This window comes from Camellia sinensis, chromosome 7, assembly GCF_055761805.1.
Source record: "Camellia sinensis isolate YWXY chromosome 7, ASM5576180v1, whole genome shotgun sequence".
NCBI lineage: Eukaryota > Viridiplantae > Streptophyta > Magnoliopsida > Ericales > Theaceae > Camellia > Camellia sinensis.
This window is the reverse complement of record NC_138967.1, coordinates 174,807,713-174,825,510: the sequence shown is the minus strand read 5'-3', so window position 1 is coordinate 174,825,510 and position 17,798 is coordinate 174,807,713.

The window sequence follows — 17,798 nt, the reverse complement described above, 5'->3', positions numbered from 1 at the left end:
GTTCAAGTTTGTCTTGAACTTTTGATGAGTTTGGCTTAATTATATAATGAGTCAATATCAAACGACCTTTTAACTAGCTGAACACAATTTGATTCATTTTATAACCCTAGTCTCTGCATGCACATTTTTAATTACAAAATAATAATTTTTTTCTAAATGTAAACATTAGTATTACGATAAATCCTATCGTGCAAATAATTTGCATCTTGATTTTTTTTTTTTTTTTTTTCTATGAGGATTGCTATATCACCTAAAATATATCACTGAAACTTTTCACTTTTTGTATGTAATCTAATGTGGTATGATGATTTCATTATTTATTAAACATACATATACACATAAAATTTATTATATGAATACACATAAGAAATGAAATGAATAGATTAAATAAATGCGGTGATATATATATATATATATATATATATATTGTATATGTAAATTTACTCAATATTAAGGTAGGATTCTCCTAATGTAGTCACTCATTTCAAGCCTAAGAAATATCTAAATTGCCAACTAATGCAAACATTGTTTAAGGCCTCGTTTGGCAAGTGGCTATTGTAGCTAAAAACTCAAAAAGTTATTACAAAAATCAAAAAGCCAACAACTTATATCAAAAAAATAAAGATTTCATTTTTTCTCTACTTTTACACATCTTTTCGTAAAAAATCAAAAAATCATTCCAAACATATTAATTTTTTTAAATCATATTTTAACTAAATATTTAAAAAATTACTAAAAAAATCTATTCCCCAAACGAGACGTAAGTGTTAAAAGAGACTTGCTAGTCAAGCCGGCCATTGCATAGCTAAAGTTATCTCTATATGGTTCACTAGTTACTAGAGGAAACAAACGAATGGGCACCAGACACGTAAGCAAGCATGTAACTTTTTTTTTTGTCATTTCTTATGAAGGAACAACTTCATAATCAACTTCATAATAATCAAATTTGTGCGAGTCAATCTTGGTTAGTCCATTGTTTAATTAATTTACATGTTTGTTTAGGGTTTGTTTGGAACTCGATGATTGATCTCAAAGTCAAAATGATGATTAATAAAGTTACAAATAGAGAATGAACCACACAAAAAAAATAAATAAATAAATAAAATAAATAAAATAAAATTGAATAAATTACCTGATTAGTAATGAAGTTGGTCATTGTAATTTTAATTTTAATTTAAATCTTACACTTTCAGTTTTGTTGCATATAATTTCTCTGATAATATTGTTAGAATTTTAAACGAAAAAAGACCATATGTAAAGTTAGAATTTTGGTCACTCTAGATTTGCATGTGATCTTTTTTATCCAAATGCTAATTCATAACGGATGGATAATATTTGTGTGTGCTGTTTTCTGACTACACTACGAAACAGGTCCTCAGTTAGAGAACACTGGCAGAATAGATTGCGTCCGAACAACCTGTTACAGAAAGAAAAGACTCTTGCGGTGGTTCTTCCACCCGGGGGCACTCCGACAATCAAGTCAGTAATCAATATCTCTCAAAGATGACCAATTGTGCTTAACTAACAATGCCATAATATAAAAGCGTACCTTAGACCCATGAGGGTACCCTACCTTTATAGTCAGTACTAACCTGATCCTTGTAGAAGCCTAGTTCCTCTTGGACTCTGGCTCAATGCTTATCCTAGACTCTCCACTGGATAAAGATAAATTCCTTGAAAGCTTTATCCTTATCCAAGCCAAGGTCCTCCTCCATTCTAAGACTCCTGTCCTTTATCCGTTCATCTCGGATTCCGGTATCTCTGCAGATAACCTCGGCCTAGCTAAGATCACCTCGGCACCATGACCAAAACACGTGGCACCTCCGCTGGCACTTCGGTGCCACCTTAGCCACGTGCTGTCACTCAACAAATATGTCCCCACAACTGCCTCCTAGGTTCTATTACCTCGTGATCCTGAGGTGATGGAACCTAAACCTTTCGACCATAGAGCACGTCGGCTAAGCTTGCTCTACCCTTTATTACCGAGGTTATCACTCATCGGCTTCCATATGATAAACACTTCAGTGTGTTTGCATCAATACTTTAGAACCAAGAACCAAGTTTTTTCAAGTTCTCTAGTCGAGATCATCTCCCAAGCCGAGGTCTTTACTTCATTAAATCAAGAACTCTAAAAGTTTTTACACACGTATGAGCTGTTATGCATAGTAATTCAACCGTTTTTGCTACGCGCCTCTTCCCCCATTGAACCGTACCTAACACGCGCCATTAAGTCGCATCGCTCTTGCGTGCACCGTCTGACAAGCATGTCGTCCTAGGCACACTAATTGCGATTTGCCGCCTTTTCGTGTTTTAACAAAAACACTCCCTCTCTCTTCGCCTTTTCACCTCACATTTTCTTATTTCTCTCTGTGCTTCAAGCTTTCTCTCTCTTTAATCCACCATTGTCATCTTCTCAAAGCTTTCTGCAACCACTTCCGTTCACCTTCACTGGCGAAGTATCCACTATTCTGCCACTCGTATCACTAGGGTTCAACTTCGGCGTACCTCACACCAGCGTCACTTCCTTCTGGTAAGTCACTGCTTTCCCTCTTTTCAATCTGTGTTTTCCTTAAAAAACTCCACTGCATTATTTGCTGCCATCGCCAACCCGTTCATGTTTTTTATTATAAATTTGTGCGTTGAATTCTATCATGTATTTGGGTATGTTTGTCTCATGATTTTACTTTTACCCAATCTTCTCCTGAGTATACATACACTGCTCACATACTTATTTATTTTTGTTACTGATCTTGGTCTCGCACCCTTGTACACACTTTGTGTCACGACCCAAACCCGGCCCCATGGGTTTAGCACCGTAACCGGCCAGTAATCTGAGATTACCGAAGGCCTGCAGAACAGTAATACAGTAAAACAAAGTACAGGGCCTGGCGGAAGCCAATACAGTAATTAAATAGTGTCCATTGAGCTGTGACAGTCTGTATGCAAAAAGGCTTTTCATACATTCACACATAAACAGTACAGAACAGTAAGTACAATATTTACATCCATTCAAACTAGGGACTCAACCCTATAGAACAGTACAGAAAACATTCCGTCTGTACAAAACAGTACGGTCTATACAAAATTTACAGTCACACAGTACAGGGACCTAATCCCTGTACAACAGTACAGTAAACAGTCAGGCTATACAGAACGGTTAGACAGTACAGAAGACAGGCGGGGGAAAACCAACAAAACACCCCCAAGCCATAGCATGGCAACTCGGAACCTCGCAGTGAGGCACGAAGGCTGGCTTGACAAAACTGGAGTAACCCTGACGCCTCTAGCTGCGGTCTGGTGCCTGTACACCTACATATATATATGAGCAGTGAGCTAAAGCCCAGTGAATAACATAAAGCGTAAAGGGGTTTAGAATGAATGTCCTTACAGTAATGAAAACAGTTCATTTCAATCAGTAATTCAGTTGCTCAGTACAGTAAACAGTCATATGTGGTACATCCATTAGCATAACAGTAACAGTAGGTCTTAAAAGACCGAACAGTAATGATGGCCATCAGTCAGTAAACAGTAGTGGTTCCACAAGGAAACCGACAGAGATCTCTGTGACAGTAACAGTAACAGTAAACCGTAGATACTAAGGATGCCACAGTACAGTTCAGAAATAAAGGACATACATTCATTCAGTAAATAATACCAGTTCAGTAAACAGTTCAGTTCAGTATTCAGAAGATAATCAGTTGAACATATCTTTACACAATTGTTACTCACAGAGTTCTGGGCTACAGTATGCTAGAGCGTGTCTCCCTAGTCGCCAACCCTATACAGTTAACAGATTGAACACACACTAAGCTACACAGTTGGGAAATCTCATAACTTAATCCCTAATTTGCCTTGGTGTGTTCTACAATGATATCCTCATCAAGATGCCTTAAACTAGGCCTAAGAATGCCTAGGATGGGATGCGGATGCAAAAATACACTTAGAAAACATTTCGTAAAGTTTGCTGAAAATAGGAGCCTCGCTCGAGCGAGACTTTCTACGCTCGAGCGTAAGTCCAAAATCAAAGGCTTCGCTCGAGCGAGTAATCCTTCGCTCGAGCGGTCTGCAAAACAGTAAAAGTACTGGATGCTGAAATTTTACGCGCGATGGTCGCTCGATGGTCGCTCGAGCGGAGCCCTGGACAAAGGTGCTCGCTCGAGCGGGGAATCCTTCGCTCGAGCGAGGAAGCCAAATCTGGAATTTCCAGATCTGCCTCCCAAGCTCAAACCAAGCATTCTACCACTCCAAACTCGACCTCTTGGGCCCAAATTCTGGAAAACATAACTAAATTCAATGTATAACAAGTTTCAAAGCTCAATTTATGAATTCAAGCCCCAAAGGTGAGTCAATTAGAACCATATTCAAACCCATTTTCAAGAATATGAAGAACATGCAAACATGCAAGGATTTAAACCAAATCAAAGCTTCAAAGCTTGTTCAAATGAGCTCATTCTTTTCAAAACAAGATGAAAACATGGTCTACTCTTACAACATGGACATGCATGTAACCATTTACCATGAATTCAACTCAAAACTCATTAATTCAACCATGCATGCAAGAAATGAGCTTCAATTCACCATTAATGACCCAAATCATGACTTAGTTCTACAATGAAGCATGAACCATGCAAGAACTAGTTCAATAGCATCAATAAGAAGATAAGATCCTTACCTAGAGCTTGAATTAGAAGACTAGGAGCTCAAATATGCAATCTATACTTCAATTCCTTCAATTCTCCAAGCAAAACCCAAGGTAGAATTCAATTCCTCTCACTCTCTCTCCTCTCTTCCCTCTTGGTCGGCAATGAGAAGGAAAATGGCTGAGGAAATGTTGTTCTTGGCTCAAGTATGTGTGTGAGATAGTGGCCCACTCAATGGCAAAACGGTAATTAAGTCCAACTCTTCAATTGGCTTATTTTAATCTAATTTAATCACACCTAATCAGTTTTCCGATAATTATACCATAAAATCATATTAATTATGAGGGTCACGGAACATCAATCGGTTTCTAGTTCGGCCGCCGATAAGGCCTTCAATTAGCAGTTTAAACATATAAGCATGAACAGATAATCAGACAATCAAACAGATAGAATGCAATTAACTAACATATACTCAGTCAATTCAGTTTCAATTTCAGTCAGTCGGTTCAGTATTTCATTCAGTTCGATTATCAGTTAGTTATCAGTCATTATCAGTTTCGTTTAACAGTAATCGGTGATTAACGGTAATCAATCGGTCATAAATCAGTAAACAGTACGAGGGTTGTTACAGTCTCCCCTCCTTATAAAGAGTTTAGTCCTCTAAACTCGAGTTACCTTCATTCTGGAAGAAAACAGGATTCAGTGGAAACAGTTCAGGATATCGTTTGGCCATGTCATCTTCCCTTTCCCAAGTGGCATACGCGCCACCGTGGTTTTGCCAGTCAACTTTCACTAACGGGATCTCTTTATTCCTCAGTTTCTTGATCCGTCTGTTTACAATCTGTATAGGCCGTTCCTCGTATGTGTAGTCATCACTCAACACTACGTGGGTAGGCTCTATTACATGGAAGGGATCCCGGAGATAGTCTCTTAACATAGAAATGTGGAAAACATTATGCATGTGTTCCATTTCAGGAGGGAGCGCAACTTGATACGCCACCGGATTAATTTTCTCAATAATCTCATAAGGTCCGACGTATCTCGGTGCTAACTTGCCTTTGACTCCAAAACAAGTCTGGCCTTTCATTGGTGTCACTTTCACAAAAACGTGATCACCCACTTCATACTCTCTGTCCCGTCTTCTGACATCTGCATAACTTTTCTGTCTACTCTGTGCAGTTTTCAATCTTTGCTGTATCAGTTTCACTTTTTCAGTTGTTTCATATACAATCTCGGGCCCAAGCAAAGGCCCATCTCCAACTTCTGCCCAGCAAATTGGAGATCTACATTTTCTGCCATACAATGCCTCAAAAGGCGCCATTCCAATACTCGAATGGTAGCTGTTGTTGTAGGCGAATTCAACTAATGGCAGATGACTTTCCCAGTCTCCCTGAAAATCAAGGACACACATTCTCAGTAAATCCTCCAGAGTTTGGATGGTCCTTTCTGATTGGCCATCTGTCTGAGGATGATAGGCACTACTCAGTCTCAGTTCAGTACCCAGTGTAGTTTGTAGGCTTTGCCAAAACCTCGATGTAAACTTCGAATCCCTGTCAGAAACAATAGACACAGGCACTCCATGCAGTCTTACAATCTCATCAATATAGATAACAGCCAATTTGTCCGCATTATAGATTGTCTTGACAGGTAAGAAGTGAGCAGATTTGGTTAGTCTATCAACGATAACCCAAATTGAATCCATACCTTTTCTGGAGCGAGGTAACCCAACGATAAAATCCATCGTGATGTGCTCCCATTTCCACTCTGGTATGGGTAGGGGTCGCAATAGTCCGGCAGGTCGTTGATGTTCAGCTTTGACCTGTTGGCAATGAAGACATTTGGATACAAAATCAGCAATCTCTTTCTTCATTCCCGGCCACCAGAAATTCTGTTTCAGATCTTGGTACATTTTCGTATTCCCCGGATGGATAGACAATTTCGAATTGTGGCCTTCTTGCAGAACTCTTCTTTTCAGTTCAGTATCATTCGGTACACACAGTCTTTCTTGAAATTTCAGTACATTATTCTCACATTTGAATCCCGGTCTCGGTTTAGATTCTCTTTCTTCGATGATCTTTTTCAAGAAGTCATCCAGTTGCTGTTTCTCTTTAATCTCCTCAATCAGCGCCGGTTGAGCAGAAATAGCAGCTAAGGTTCCACCTTGTTCTCTCAAAACAATTTCTATTTCAGATTTTTCAAGGTCACAAAGCAACTCTTTCTGTCCTGTAAGCAACCAGGCTAAGTTTCCAATCGATTTCCGGCTCAATGCATCGGCAACGGTATTGGCTTTTCCCGGATGGTACAATATCTGTAGGTCATAGTCTTTAATCAGTTCCAGCCATCTCCGCTGTCTCATATTCAGTTCTTTCTGTGTGAAGAAATACTTTAAACTCTTGTGGTCGGTGTATACTTCACATGTCACCCCGTACAGGTAGTGACGCCAAATTTTCAGTGCAAATACTACTGCAGCAAGTTCCAGATCATGGGTCGGGTAATTCTTTTCATGTGGTCTCAGTTGTCGGGAAGCATAAGCTATAACCTTCCCATTCTGCATTAAAACACATCCCAAACCCTTATGAGAAGCATCACTAAATACAGTATAACCATCCGTACCTGAGGGTAAAGTCAAAACTGGTGCAGTCACAAGTCGAGTTTTCAACTCCTGGAAAGCAGATTCTCTTTGGTCGGTCCAGTCAAATGATGTCCCCTTTTGAGTTAACTGAGTCAATGGTAGGGCAATTTTGGAGAAATCTTTGACAAATCTTCTGTAATATCCAGCCAATCCCAAAAAGCTTCGGACTTCAGTCACATTTGTTGGTCTAGGCCAGTTCACCACAGCTTCAATTTTCTGCGGATCAACAGAAATTCCATCTTTGCTAACAACATGCCCCAAAAACATAACATGGTCAAGCCAAAATTCACATTTAGACAGTTTAGCATACAGTTTCTGTTCCCTTAAGGTTTGTAGGGCAAGTCTCAGATGATGTTCATGCTGTTCTATACTTTTGGAGTAAATCAATATGTCATCGATAAATACAACAATAAAGTCATCAAGGTATGGTTTAAAAATTCTGTTCATGAGGTCCATAAAAGCAGCTGGTGCATTCGTGACTCCAAAAGGCATAACCAAAAATTCATAATGTCCATACCTCGTTCTAAAAGCAGTTTTATCGATGTCTTCCGGTTTAACCTTCAGTTGATGATACCCCGATCTGAGATCAATCTTAGAAAACACTTGTGCACCCTGTAACTGATCAAATAAATCATCAATGCGTGGCAAAGGGTATTTGTTCTTTACAGTTACCTTATTCAGTTCACGGTAGTCAATGCACAGTCTCAGTGAGCCATCTTTCTTCTTGACAAACAAAACAGGAGCACCCCATGGCGAAGTGCTAGGTCTGATGAACTTTTTATCTAACAGTTCTTGCAATTGCACTTTCAGTTCCTTCAGTTCAGTTGGAGCCATTCTGTAAGGAGCTTTAGAAACTGGTTGTGTTCCGGGAATCACATCAACGGTAAATTCAATCTCCCTATCAGTCAAATCTCCTGGAAGATTATCTGGAAAAACATCTGGAAATTCCCTGACTATAGGAATACAATTCACATCAGTTTTAACACTATCATCAGTAGACACAGTCAGTACAGAACACAGATATCCTTTACAACCCTTTCTAATTAATTTAACAGCTTTCACTGACGAAATCAAATACGGAGGAGGTACTACTCCACTCCCATTAAACACAAATTCAGGCAAACCAGGTGGACGGAAAACAACTTGCTTGGTCACACAGTCAATAGTGGCATGATATTTTTGTAACCAATCCATCCCCAATATTACGTCAAAATGATCAATGTTCAATGGCAGTAAATCAATAAACAGATGCATATCCCCAACAATAATTTCACATGCGGGGTACATATAAGCACATGTCATGGATCCCCCTACGGGTGATGATACGGCTAGCAGATAGTTCATGGGTTCTAAGGGTCTATCCAATTTCCGTGAAAAAGCATATGATACATAAGAATGCGTAGACCCCGAATCAATCAGTACATATGCATTTTGAGTACAGATAGAGAGAATACCTGACACAACGGTCTCGGTATTCTGCACATCTCCCGGTACTAGTGCGAACACTCGGCCTTGCCTCGTAGGCTCTTTCCCGGTAGCTTTAGGGTTAGGCTTTGGTGGAGCATTTGATACTGCTGCGCTTGGTGCAGCTTTACCACTGGCTTGTGGAGCAGAGGGGCAGTCTTTAACCATGTGGCCCACCTTGCCACACCTGTAACAGGCTCCAGATATTCTGTAGCAAACCCCTTTGTGCTTCTTGCCACATTCAGAACAGGGTGGTATGAAACCACTCCCTTGGCTGGGGCTAGTTGTCAACCCCGTATTCTGTTTCTTGTTGGCTGGGTTGTGCTTGCCTTTCTTAAATTTGAAACTCTGCCTTTTTCCATGCCATTCAGTTGTTGGTGTTTCAGATTGTTTCACTGCTGCAATGTTCGACTCGGCCATCAATGCCCGGTCGAGAACACCCACAAAATTCGGTAATTTCAAAACATTTATCCGGTCAAGTATTGCCACATTAAGGCCACCTTCAAATTTTCTGGCCTTCTTATATTCAGTATCCACCATGTGCGGTGCATAACGGGCAAGTTCAGTAAATTTGGTTTCATATTCTGCAACGGACATTGTGCCCTGCTTCAGCTGTTCAAATTCAGTCACTTTTCTATCCCTGACACACTGAGGGAAGTACTTTTCAAAGAAGGACTCCTTGAACTGAGCCCAAGTCATAACAGTGTTTGTTTCACGGATTAACATCCACCACCTTCTAGCTTCTTCTTGTAAGGTGAAGGTAGCTAACAGTACTTTATTCGCTTCAGAGCACGGGAACACCTCAAATAATTTCTCTGTCTCAAGCACCCACGCTTCAGCTTTTAACGGTTCAAGGCCTCCCTGGAAGGATGGCGGTTTCATCTTACTGAATTTATGGGTGAGAGCAATAATATCCCCATCATCCACATTAACATTAGGTTCCGGCTGTACCGGAGGAGGAGGAGGTGGGGGCTGTTGGTTCTGTTGTTGTTCCAGTCTAGCAGTTATCAGTTCTATCATTCTTTCCATTCTTTCCATTCTTGCCTCGGTAGACGAGGATTCAGGTTCATTTGCATTGTCCATTTCACTATAAGCAGTTATAACAGTTTTTAAACATAAGCAGTCATTTGTTTAACAGTTTACCACATTAGCATGCATTCAGTCATAACATAACCACACACTTATCATGCTCATGAGATGCCCTAATGACTTTTCTAGGACACCCTATAGCTCATTTGGACACGTGTGTGCGGTATAACTCGTGGTAAGTATCGCTCTGATACCACTCTGTCACGACCCAAACCCGGCCCCATGGGTTTAGCACCGTAACCGGCCAGTAATCCGAGATTACCGAAGGCCTGCAGAACAGTAATACAGTAAAACAAAGTACAGGGCCTGGCGGAAGCCAATACAGTAATTAAATAGTGTCCATTGAGCTGTGACAGTCTGTATGCAAAAAGGCTTTTCATACATTCACACATAAACAGTACAGAACAGTAAGTACAATATTTACATCCATTCAAACTAGGGACTCAACCCTATAGAACAGTACAGAAAACATTCCGTCTGTACAAAACAGTACGGTCTATACAAAATTTACAGTCACACAGTACAGGGACCTAATCCCTGTACAACAGTACAGTAAACAGTCAGGCTATACAGAACGGTTAGACAGTACAGAAGACAGGCGGGGGAAAACCAACAAAACACCCCCAAGCCATAGCATGGCAACTCGGAACCTCGCAGTGAGGCACGAAGGCTGGCTTGACAAAACTGGAGTAACCCTGACGCCTCTAGCTGCGGTCTGGTGCCTGTACACCTACATATATATATGAGCAGTGAGCTAAAGCCCAGTGAATAACATAAAGCGTAAAGGGGTTTAGAATGAATGTCCTTACAGTAATGAAAACAGTTCATTTCAATCAGTAATTCAGTTGCTCAGTACAGTAAACAGTCATATGTGGTACATCCATTAGCATAACAGTAACAGTAGGTCTTAAAAGACCGAACAGTAATGATGGCCATCAGTCAGTAAACAGTAGTGGTTCCACAAGGAAACCGACAGAGATCTCTGTGACAGTAACAGTAACAGTAAACCGTAGATACTAAGGATGCCACAGTACAGTTCAGAAATAAAGGACATACATTCATTCAGTAAATAATACCAGTTCAGTAAACAGTTCAGTTCAGTATTCAGAAGATAATCAGTTGAACATATCTTTACACAATTGTTACTCACAGAGTTCTGGGCTACAGTATGCTAGAGCGTGTCTCCCTAGTCGCCAACCCTATACAGTTAACAGATTGAACACACACTAAGCTACACAGTTGGGAAATCTCATAACTTAATCCCTAATTTGCCTTGGTGTGTTCTACAATGATATCCTCATCAAGATGCCTTAAACTAGGCCTAAGAATGCCTAGGATGGGATGCGGATGCAAAAATACACTTAGAAAACATTTCGTAAAGTTTGCTGAAAATAGGAGCCTCGCTCGAGCGAGACTTTCTACGCTCGAGCGTAAGTCCAAAATCAAAGGCTTCGCTCGAGCGAGTAATCCTTCGCTCGAGCGGTCTGCAAAACAGTAAAAGTACTGGATGCTGAAATTTTACGCGCGATGGTCGCTCGATGGTCGCTCGAGCGGAGCCCTGGACAAAGGTGCTCGCTCGAGCGGGGAATCCTTCGCTCGAGCGAGGAAGCCAAATCTGGAATTTTCAGATCTGCCTCCCAAGCTCAAACCAAGCATTCTACCACTCCAAACTCGACCTCTTGGGCCCAAATTCTGGAAAACATAACTAAATTCAATGTATAACAAGTTTCAAAGCTCAATTTATGAATTCAAGCCCCAAAGGTGAGTCAATTAGAACCATATTCAAACCCATTTTCAAGAATATGAAGAACATGCAAACATGCAAGGATTTAAACCAAATCAAAGCTTCAAAGCTTGTTCAAATGAGCTCATTCTTTTCAAAACAAGATGAAAACATGGTCTACTCTTACAACATGGACATGCATGTAACCATTTACCATGAATTCAACTCAAAACTCATTAATTCAACCATGCATGCAAGAAATGAGCTTCAATTCACCATTAATGACCCAAATCATGACTTAGTTCTACAATGAAGCATGAACCATGCAAGAACTAGTTCAATAGCATCAATAAGAAGATAAGATCCTTACCTAGAGCTTGAATTAGAAGACTAGGAGCTCAAATATGCAATCTATACTTCAATTCCTTCAATTCTCCAAGCAAAACCCAAGGTAGAATTCAATTCCTCTCACTCTCTCTCCTCTCTTCCCTCTTGGTCGGCAATGAGAAGGAAAATGGCTGAGGAAATGTTGTTCTTGGCTCAAGTATGTGTGTGAGATAGTGGCCCACTCAATGGCAAAACGGTAATTAAGTCCAACTCTTCAATTGGCTTATTTTAATCTAATTTAATCACACCTAATCAGTTTTCCGATAATTATACCATAAAATCATATTAATTATGAGGGTCACGGAACATCAATCGGTTTCTAGTTCGGCCGCCGATAAGGCCTTCAATTAGCAGTTTAAACATATAAGCATGAACAGATAATCAGACAATCAAACAGATAGAATGCAATTAACTAACATATACTCAGTCAATTCAGTTTCAATTTCAGTCAGTCGGTTCAGTATTTCATTCAGTTCGATTATCAGTTAGTTATCAGTCATTATCAGTTTCGTTTAACAGTAATCGGTGATTAACGGTAATCAATCGGTCATAAATCAGTAAACAGTACGAGGGTTGTTACACTTTGTTACAGTGTTCTTGATAGTTCATCACTATTCTTGATTCTGAATCATGTTCTTGTTTCTGTTTTCTTGTTGTGTTCTCCAGATTTCTGCCTTCAATTCTTGTTTGCATAGTCTTAGGTTTTGGGATTTGTTGTAGAACTCACAAATTTTAGGAAAAATTGAAACAAATTCTCTTTAGATCCTCAAAAACTCTTATCCTAACATACGTTTAGGTTTTGTCGAGGTCCTTTAAACCTTAACAAACCACTTCCTTCTGAAATCCAACAGCCTCCCCACTTAGCCGACGTCATGGGTATGTTCAGATGGAGGGTAAACACCCCAACTAAGTTAGAATACTTTAGGCAGGAGTTTGTCATCCCTGTCGACGTTCATCTTAGGTTAGCTGTGGACGAGGACTCCATCATGCCCAAAAACGACTCCATGCCCTTCCCAGTGCTAGCCTTCATAGAGTGTGTGGACTTAGGTTCCTTCTTAACATCCTTTTTCGAGAAGTCCTCCACTACTACAAACTGAACCCAATGCTGCTTGCCATTAACTCTTACCGAGTTATCAATGGTATAATTGCCTTAACCAAAAAAAAGAACGCTAGGGTTACTCTTGTCGACATCCAATATTGTTACACCATGTGCGGCCTAAAGTCAGAAAAGGGCTATATCTAATACCTTAAGCCGAGATCAACGGAATACAAACTTGTCCCCGACCTCCCAGACTCCAACAAGGGTGTTGGAGACGATTACTTCATCGTCTCGGGCAACTAGGAGTTCCCACTAGATGATGACCTTCACCTCTATCTCCTAAGCCGAACAATTTTCAGAGAGAGAGATGATAAGAGCCAAGTGTCTCTTTTACTTGCTTTCAAGTCTTTTTTACCTTGATATTTTTGTATGCTTGTCTTTCCTTTACTGTCTTGTATATGATTCCACACTTAGAATAATTTGCATGTCTTCAAAGTACACCTTAACTGTGCAATTTCCTCGAGGTAAAAATACTTCGGATATATCTGCTGAATGTTTATCTCGGCCTTGTCTTAACACTTAAAAAACATTGTAAGAAAGTTTTCACAAGTGTTTAGCTAAAACTTGCCACTTCACTTTCAGTTATCAAAACTTTTGTCTTCCATTATTCTCCAAGTCTTGGCAATATGGTAATCTCGGCCAATACGTAGATACTTCTTTCAACATAACCTTGGCTTAACTTCAACTTGTAAATTTTTCTTAAAATGTTCACATTAAGTATGTACCTATGATCTTGTCGCTGAGATCAGATTCAAACAGAGACTGACCGAGGTTATCAACCTCGGTCTCTGTTAATCTAATTGTTATGTATTTTAGTGTCATTCAAAGTTTTCATTCTGTCGACACAGCAAATCTAGGTTAATTCAACTTAGTTCAACTTGATTATGTACAAGTATAATTCAACTCTGTCATATAATAAGTCTAAGTTATTCATCATGTTTCAATCAGAAATATCGCCAACTTAGTTCAACTCTATTATATACACGTATAACTCAACTCTGCCATATAATAAGTCTAAGTTATTCGTCATGTTTCAATCAGAAATATCGACAACTTAGTTCAACTCTATTATATGCAAGTATAATTCAACTCTGCCATATAATAAGTCTAAGTTATTCATCATCTTTCAATCAGAAACATCGCTAAGTGACTGGTCAATCGTTTTACACAAGTTTGAAAAAATCGAGTTAAAATTTTATTAATTACTTCGGCTAATAATAGAAAAACTTAAAAAACAAAAGGAAATCTTAATGATAGAAAAACTTTAGGTTGCAAATATTCCAAGGTCTTGGCAACTCTTTGCCTTCACTATCTTTAAGTCAATATGCCTCATTGCCCAAGACCGAGATGATTCTATAAGGTCCTTCCCAATTTGGGTCAAGCTTGCCCTCTCTAGGATCCTTCTTGTTGTCGACGACCTTTCTCAGGACGAGGTTCCCAACTTGAAACTCTCGTGGGTTGACTTTTTTATTGTAAGCCCTGGCAAGTTGCTGCTGGTATGCCCCCAGTTGGATTGCTGTTTTCTCCCTTCTTTCTTCCAACAGATCCATATCTCGGGCCAAGAATGCCTCATTGGTGCCATTTTCTACTCCTTAGGTTCCGATCCCTAGGATGCCAACCTCCAGTGGAATTACTGCTTCTGTGCCATAAGCCATGGCAAATGGGGACTCCCCAGTTGATCTTCTCAGCATAGTCCGATATGCCCAGAGTACACTGGGCAACTCATCCACCCACTTACCTTTTGCTGCTTCCAACCTCTTCTTAATCCCATCCAGGATAACCTTATTGGATACTTCTACTTGACCATTACTCTAAAGAAAGCTTGGAGTTGAGTAATAATTCTTGATCTTGTACTTTGCACAGAAACTCTTGATTAGCTTACTGTCAAACTACGTACCATTGTCTGCTATTATTTCCTTTGGGATCTCAAACCTGATGATGATATTCTTTCATATGAAGTTTTTTACATCAATGTCTTGAATCTTTGCAAAGGATTCAGCTTCAACCCACTTGGTAAAATAATTTGTTGCCACTAGTAGGAACTTCCTTTGTCCAGTCGCTTCTGGCAGTTGTCCAAAAAGGTCCATGCCTCATTGGGCAAATGGCCAAGGGCTGGACACTGGGTTCAGATCTGCTGCTGGGTGGTGTATCAAAGGTGCAAACCTCTGACACTTTTCATATTTTCTGACATAAGCTTCAACATCTTTCTGCATATAGGGCCATCAGTATCCCTGAGTAATGGCCCTATAAGCAAGTGACCTGCCCCAGTGTGGCTTCCACATACTCCTTCATGTATCTCATATAAGAAGTCTTCAACTTGTGAAGGATGCACACACCTCAAAAGGGGTCCAATAAAAGATCTTCTGTAGATATGCCCTTCTGTTGTCAGACTGAATCTTGTCGACTTAAGTCTGATCTTGTGTGCTTCTTTATGATTTTTTGGCAATTTTCTATCTTTAAGGAATACTATTATTGCATCCATCCAGCTTGGTCCCATCTCCACACGCATTGCTTCATGCTCTGTGTTCAGTAGTTCTACACTTGGACCAGATAAGTAGCCAACCATTATTGTCCTTACCTCTCCTGGTTTCATTGCACTAGCTAGGTTGGCCAAGGCATCAGCATGGTTGTTGTCATCTCGGCTAACTTGCTGTAGTCAGCAACTTTGGAACAATGCTATCAGTTTGCCCATCTCCTTTACATAGGCCACCATCATTTCATCTCGGGCAGCGTATTCGCCTGTTGCCTGGTTAACGATAAGCTGAGAGTCACAGAAGACCATTACCTCGTCGGCTTCTATTGCTGCTGCCAACTTTAATCCTGCTATCAGTGCTTCATACTCTACTTCATTGTTTGAGGCTTTAAACCCCAAATGAATGGATTATTCTAGCATCTGTCCATCCGGCGATACTAGCACTACTTCTGTTCCCGCTCCTTGCCGGTTTGAACTTTCATCAACAAACAGTCGGAATGAGTCGCCGACGTAAATACTGCAGGGCCTGAGTTTCTCTTCTTTCCTCTGTTTGGCTATCCCCGACTGGGTTTCTCCTTATTCACCTGGACATCGTATACCTCGACTCAACAGAGCTCGATGTATGATGGCGCCTGGTGTGAACTCGGCCACGAAGTCGACCAAAACTTGGCCTTTGATTGCTATTCTGGGTCTGAATTCCAGGTCATATTGCCCCAACACCACTGCCCATCTGGCTATCTTACTTGCCAGATCTCCTTGCTGCAACAGGGACTTCAAAGGATACTCGGTTAACACCACAATCTCGTGGGCTTAAAAATAGTGATTTAGCTTCTTGGAGGCCATTACTAAAGCCAGTGTCAACTTCTCCAAGGGCAGCTATCTGGTCTCTGTATCTGCTAGGGTTTTACTTACGTAGTAAATTGCCCTCTGTTCTCTTTTATCTTCCCTGATTATCACTGCACTTACTACATGCTTTGAGACCACCAAGTATAAGAACAACTCCTCTCCAGGTACTGGATTTGAGAGAACTAGAGTTGTGGTCAAGCATTTCTTCAAGTCGACCAAGACGACTTCGCACTCCTCTATCCATAAAAAGTTTGTGGCTTTCTTTACTAAACTGAAGAAAGGTTTGCATTTATCAGAACTTCTGCTTATGAATCTATTTAGGGCTGCAGCCCTTCTAGTCAACATCTGCACCTTCCTTGTCGACGTTGGGCTCTTTAACTCCAAGATGGCCTTGATTTGATCCGGGCTTGCCGCAATACCCTTTCTGGTGACCAAGTATCCCAGGAATTTCCCTGACCCAACTCCAAATACACACTTCGATGCATTGAGTCGGAGCCGAAATGTCCTTAGGATGTCAAAGACTATCTTCAGGTCGGCCAGATGGTCTTCAGGTTCCTTGGTCTTCACGACCATGTCATCAATGTATAGCTCCACTGTTTTGCCTATTAGATGTCTGAACATCTTAGTCACCAATCTCTGGTAAGTTGTTCTTGCATTTTTCAACCCAAAAGGCATCACTTTGTAGCAATACAACCCTTTTGGGGTGATAAATGTAGTCTTCTCCTCATCTAGAGGGTACATGGCTATCTGATGGTACCCCCTGTAAGCGTCTAAGAAGCTCATCCTTCCATGCTTAGAAGTAGCATCCACCAATTGGTCAATCTTGGGTAATGGGAAACTGTCTTTGGGACAAGTCTTGTTCAGGCTGGTGAAGTCCACGCAGACCCTTCACTTCCCATTCTTTTTCTTCACAACAACCGTGTTTGATAACCATGTCGAGTAGTTTATCTCTCGTATGGCTCTGGCCTCCAGAAGTTTATCCACTTCCTCTTCTACTGCCTCCATATGCATCAACGTCGGCCTCCTTGCTCGCTGGATGACAGGTTTGGCCGACCTGTCCACATTCAGTTTATGGCAAGTGACCTCGAGGTCAATGCCAGACATCTCGTATGGTGTTCAGGCAAACACCTCAAGGTTTGCTCTCAAAAACACCTCTAATTCCTTTTCCTCATCTTCGGCCAAGCTTGAGCCGAGAAGGAAGAAGCGCTCTTCGTTCCCTTGTTGGACCAAGATCTTCTTCAGGGTTTCCTCACTTTTCTCGACTGGTTCTTTGCCGACGTCCTCAAGGACTTCCATGTCCTCATCTTCAATCTCTGCTGCTTCTGCCTCTCGTATGTTACAGGTAGATTTCATTGCTGCCATGGAGCAATTCTTTGCCTGCACCTGATCCCCTATGACCTCCTCAATTCCATGCTCTGTTAGGAATCACAACAGCTGGTGCAATG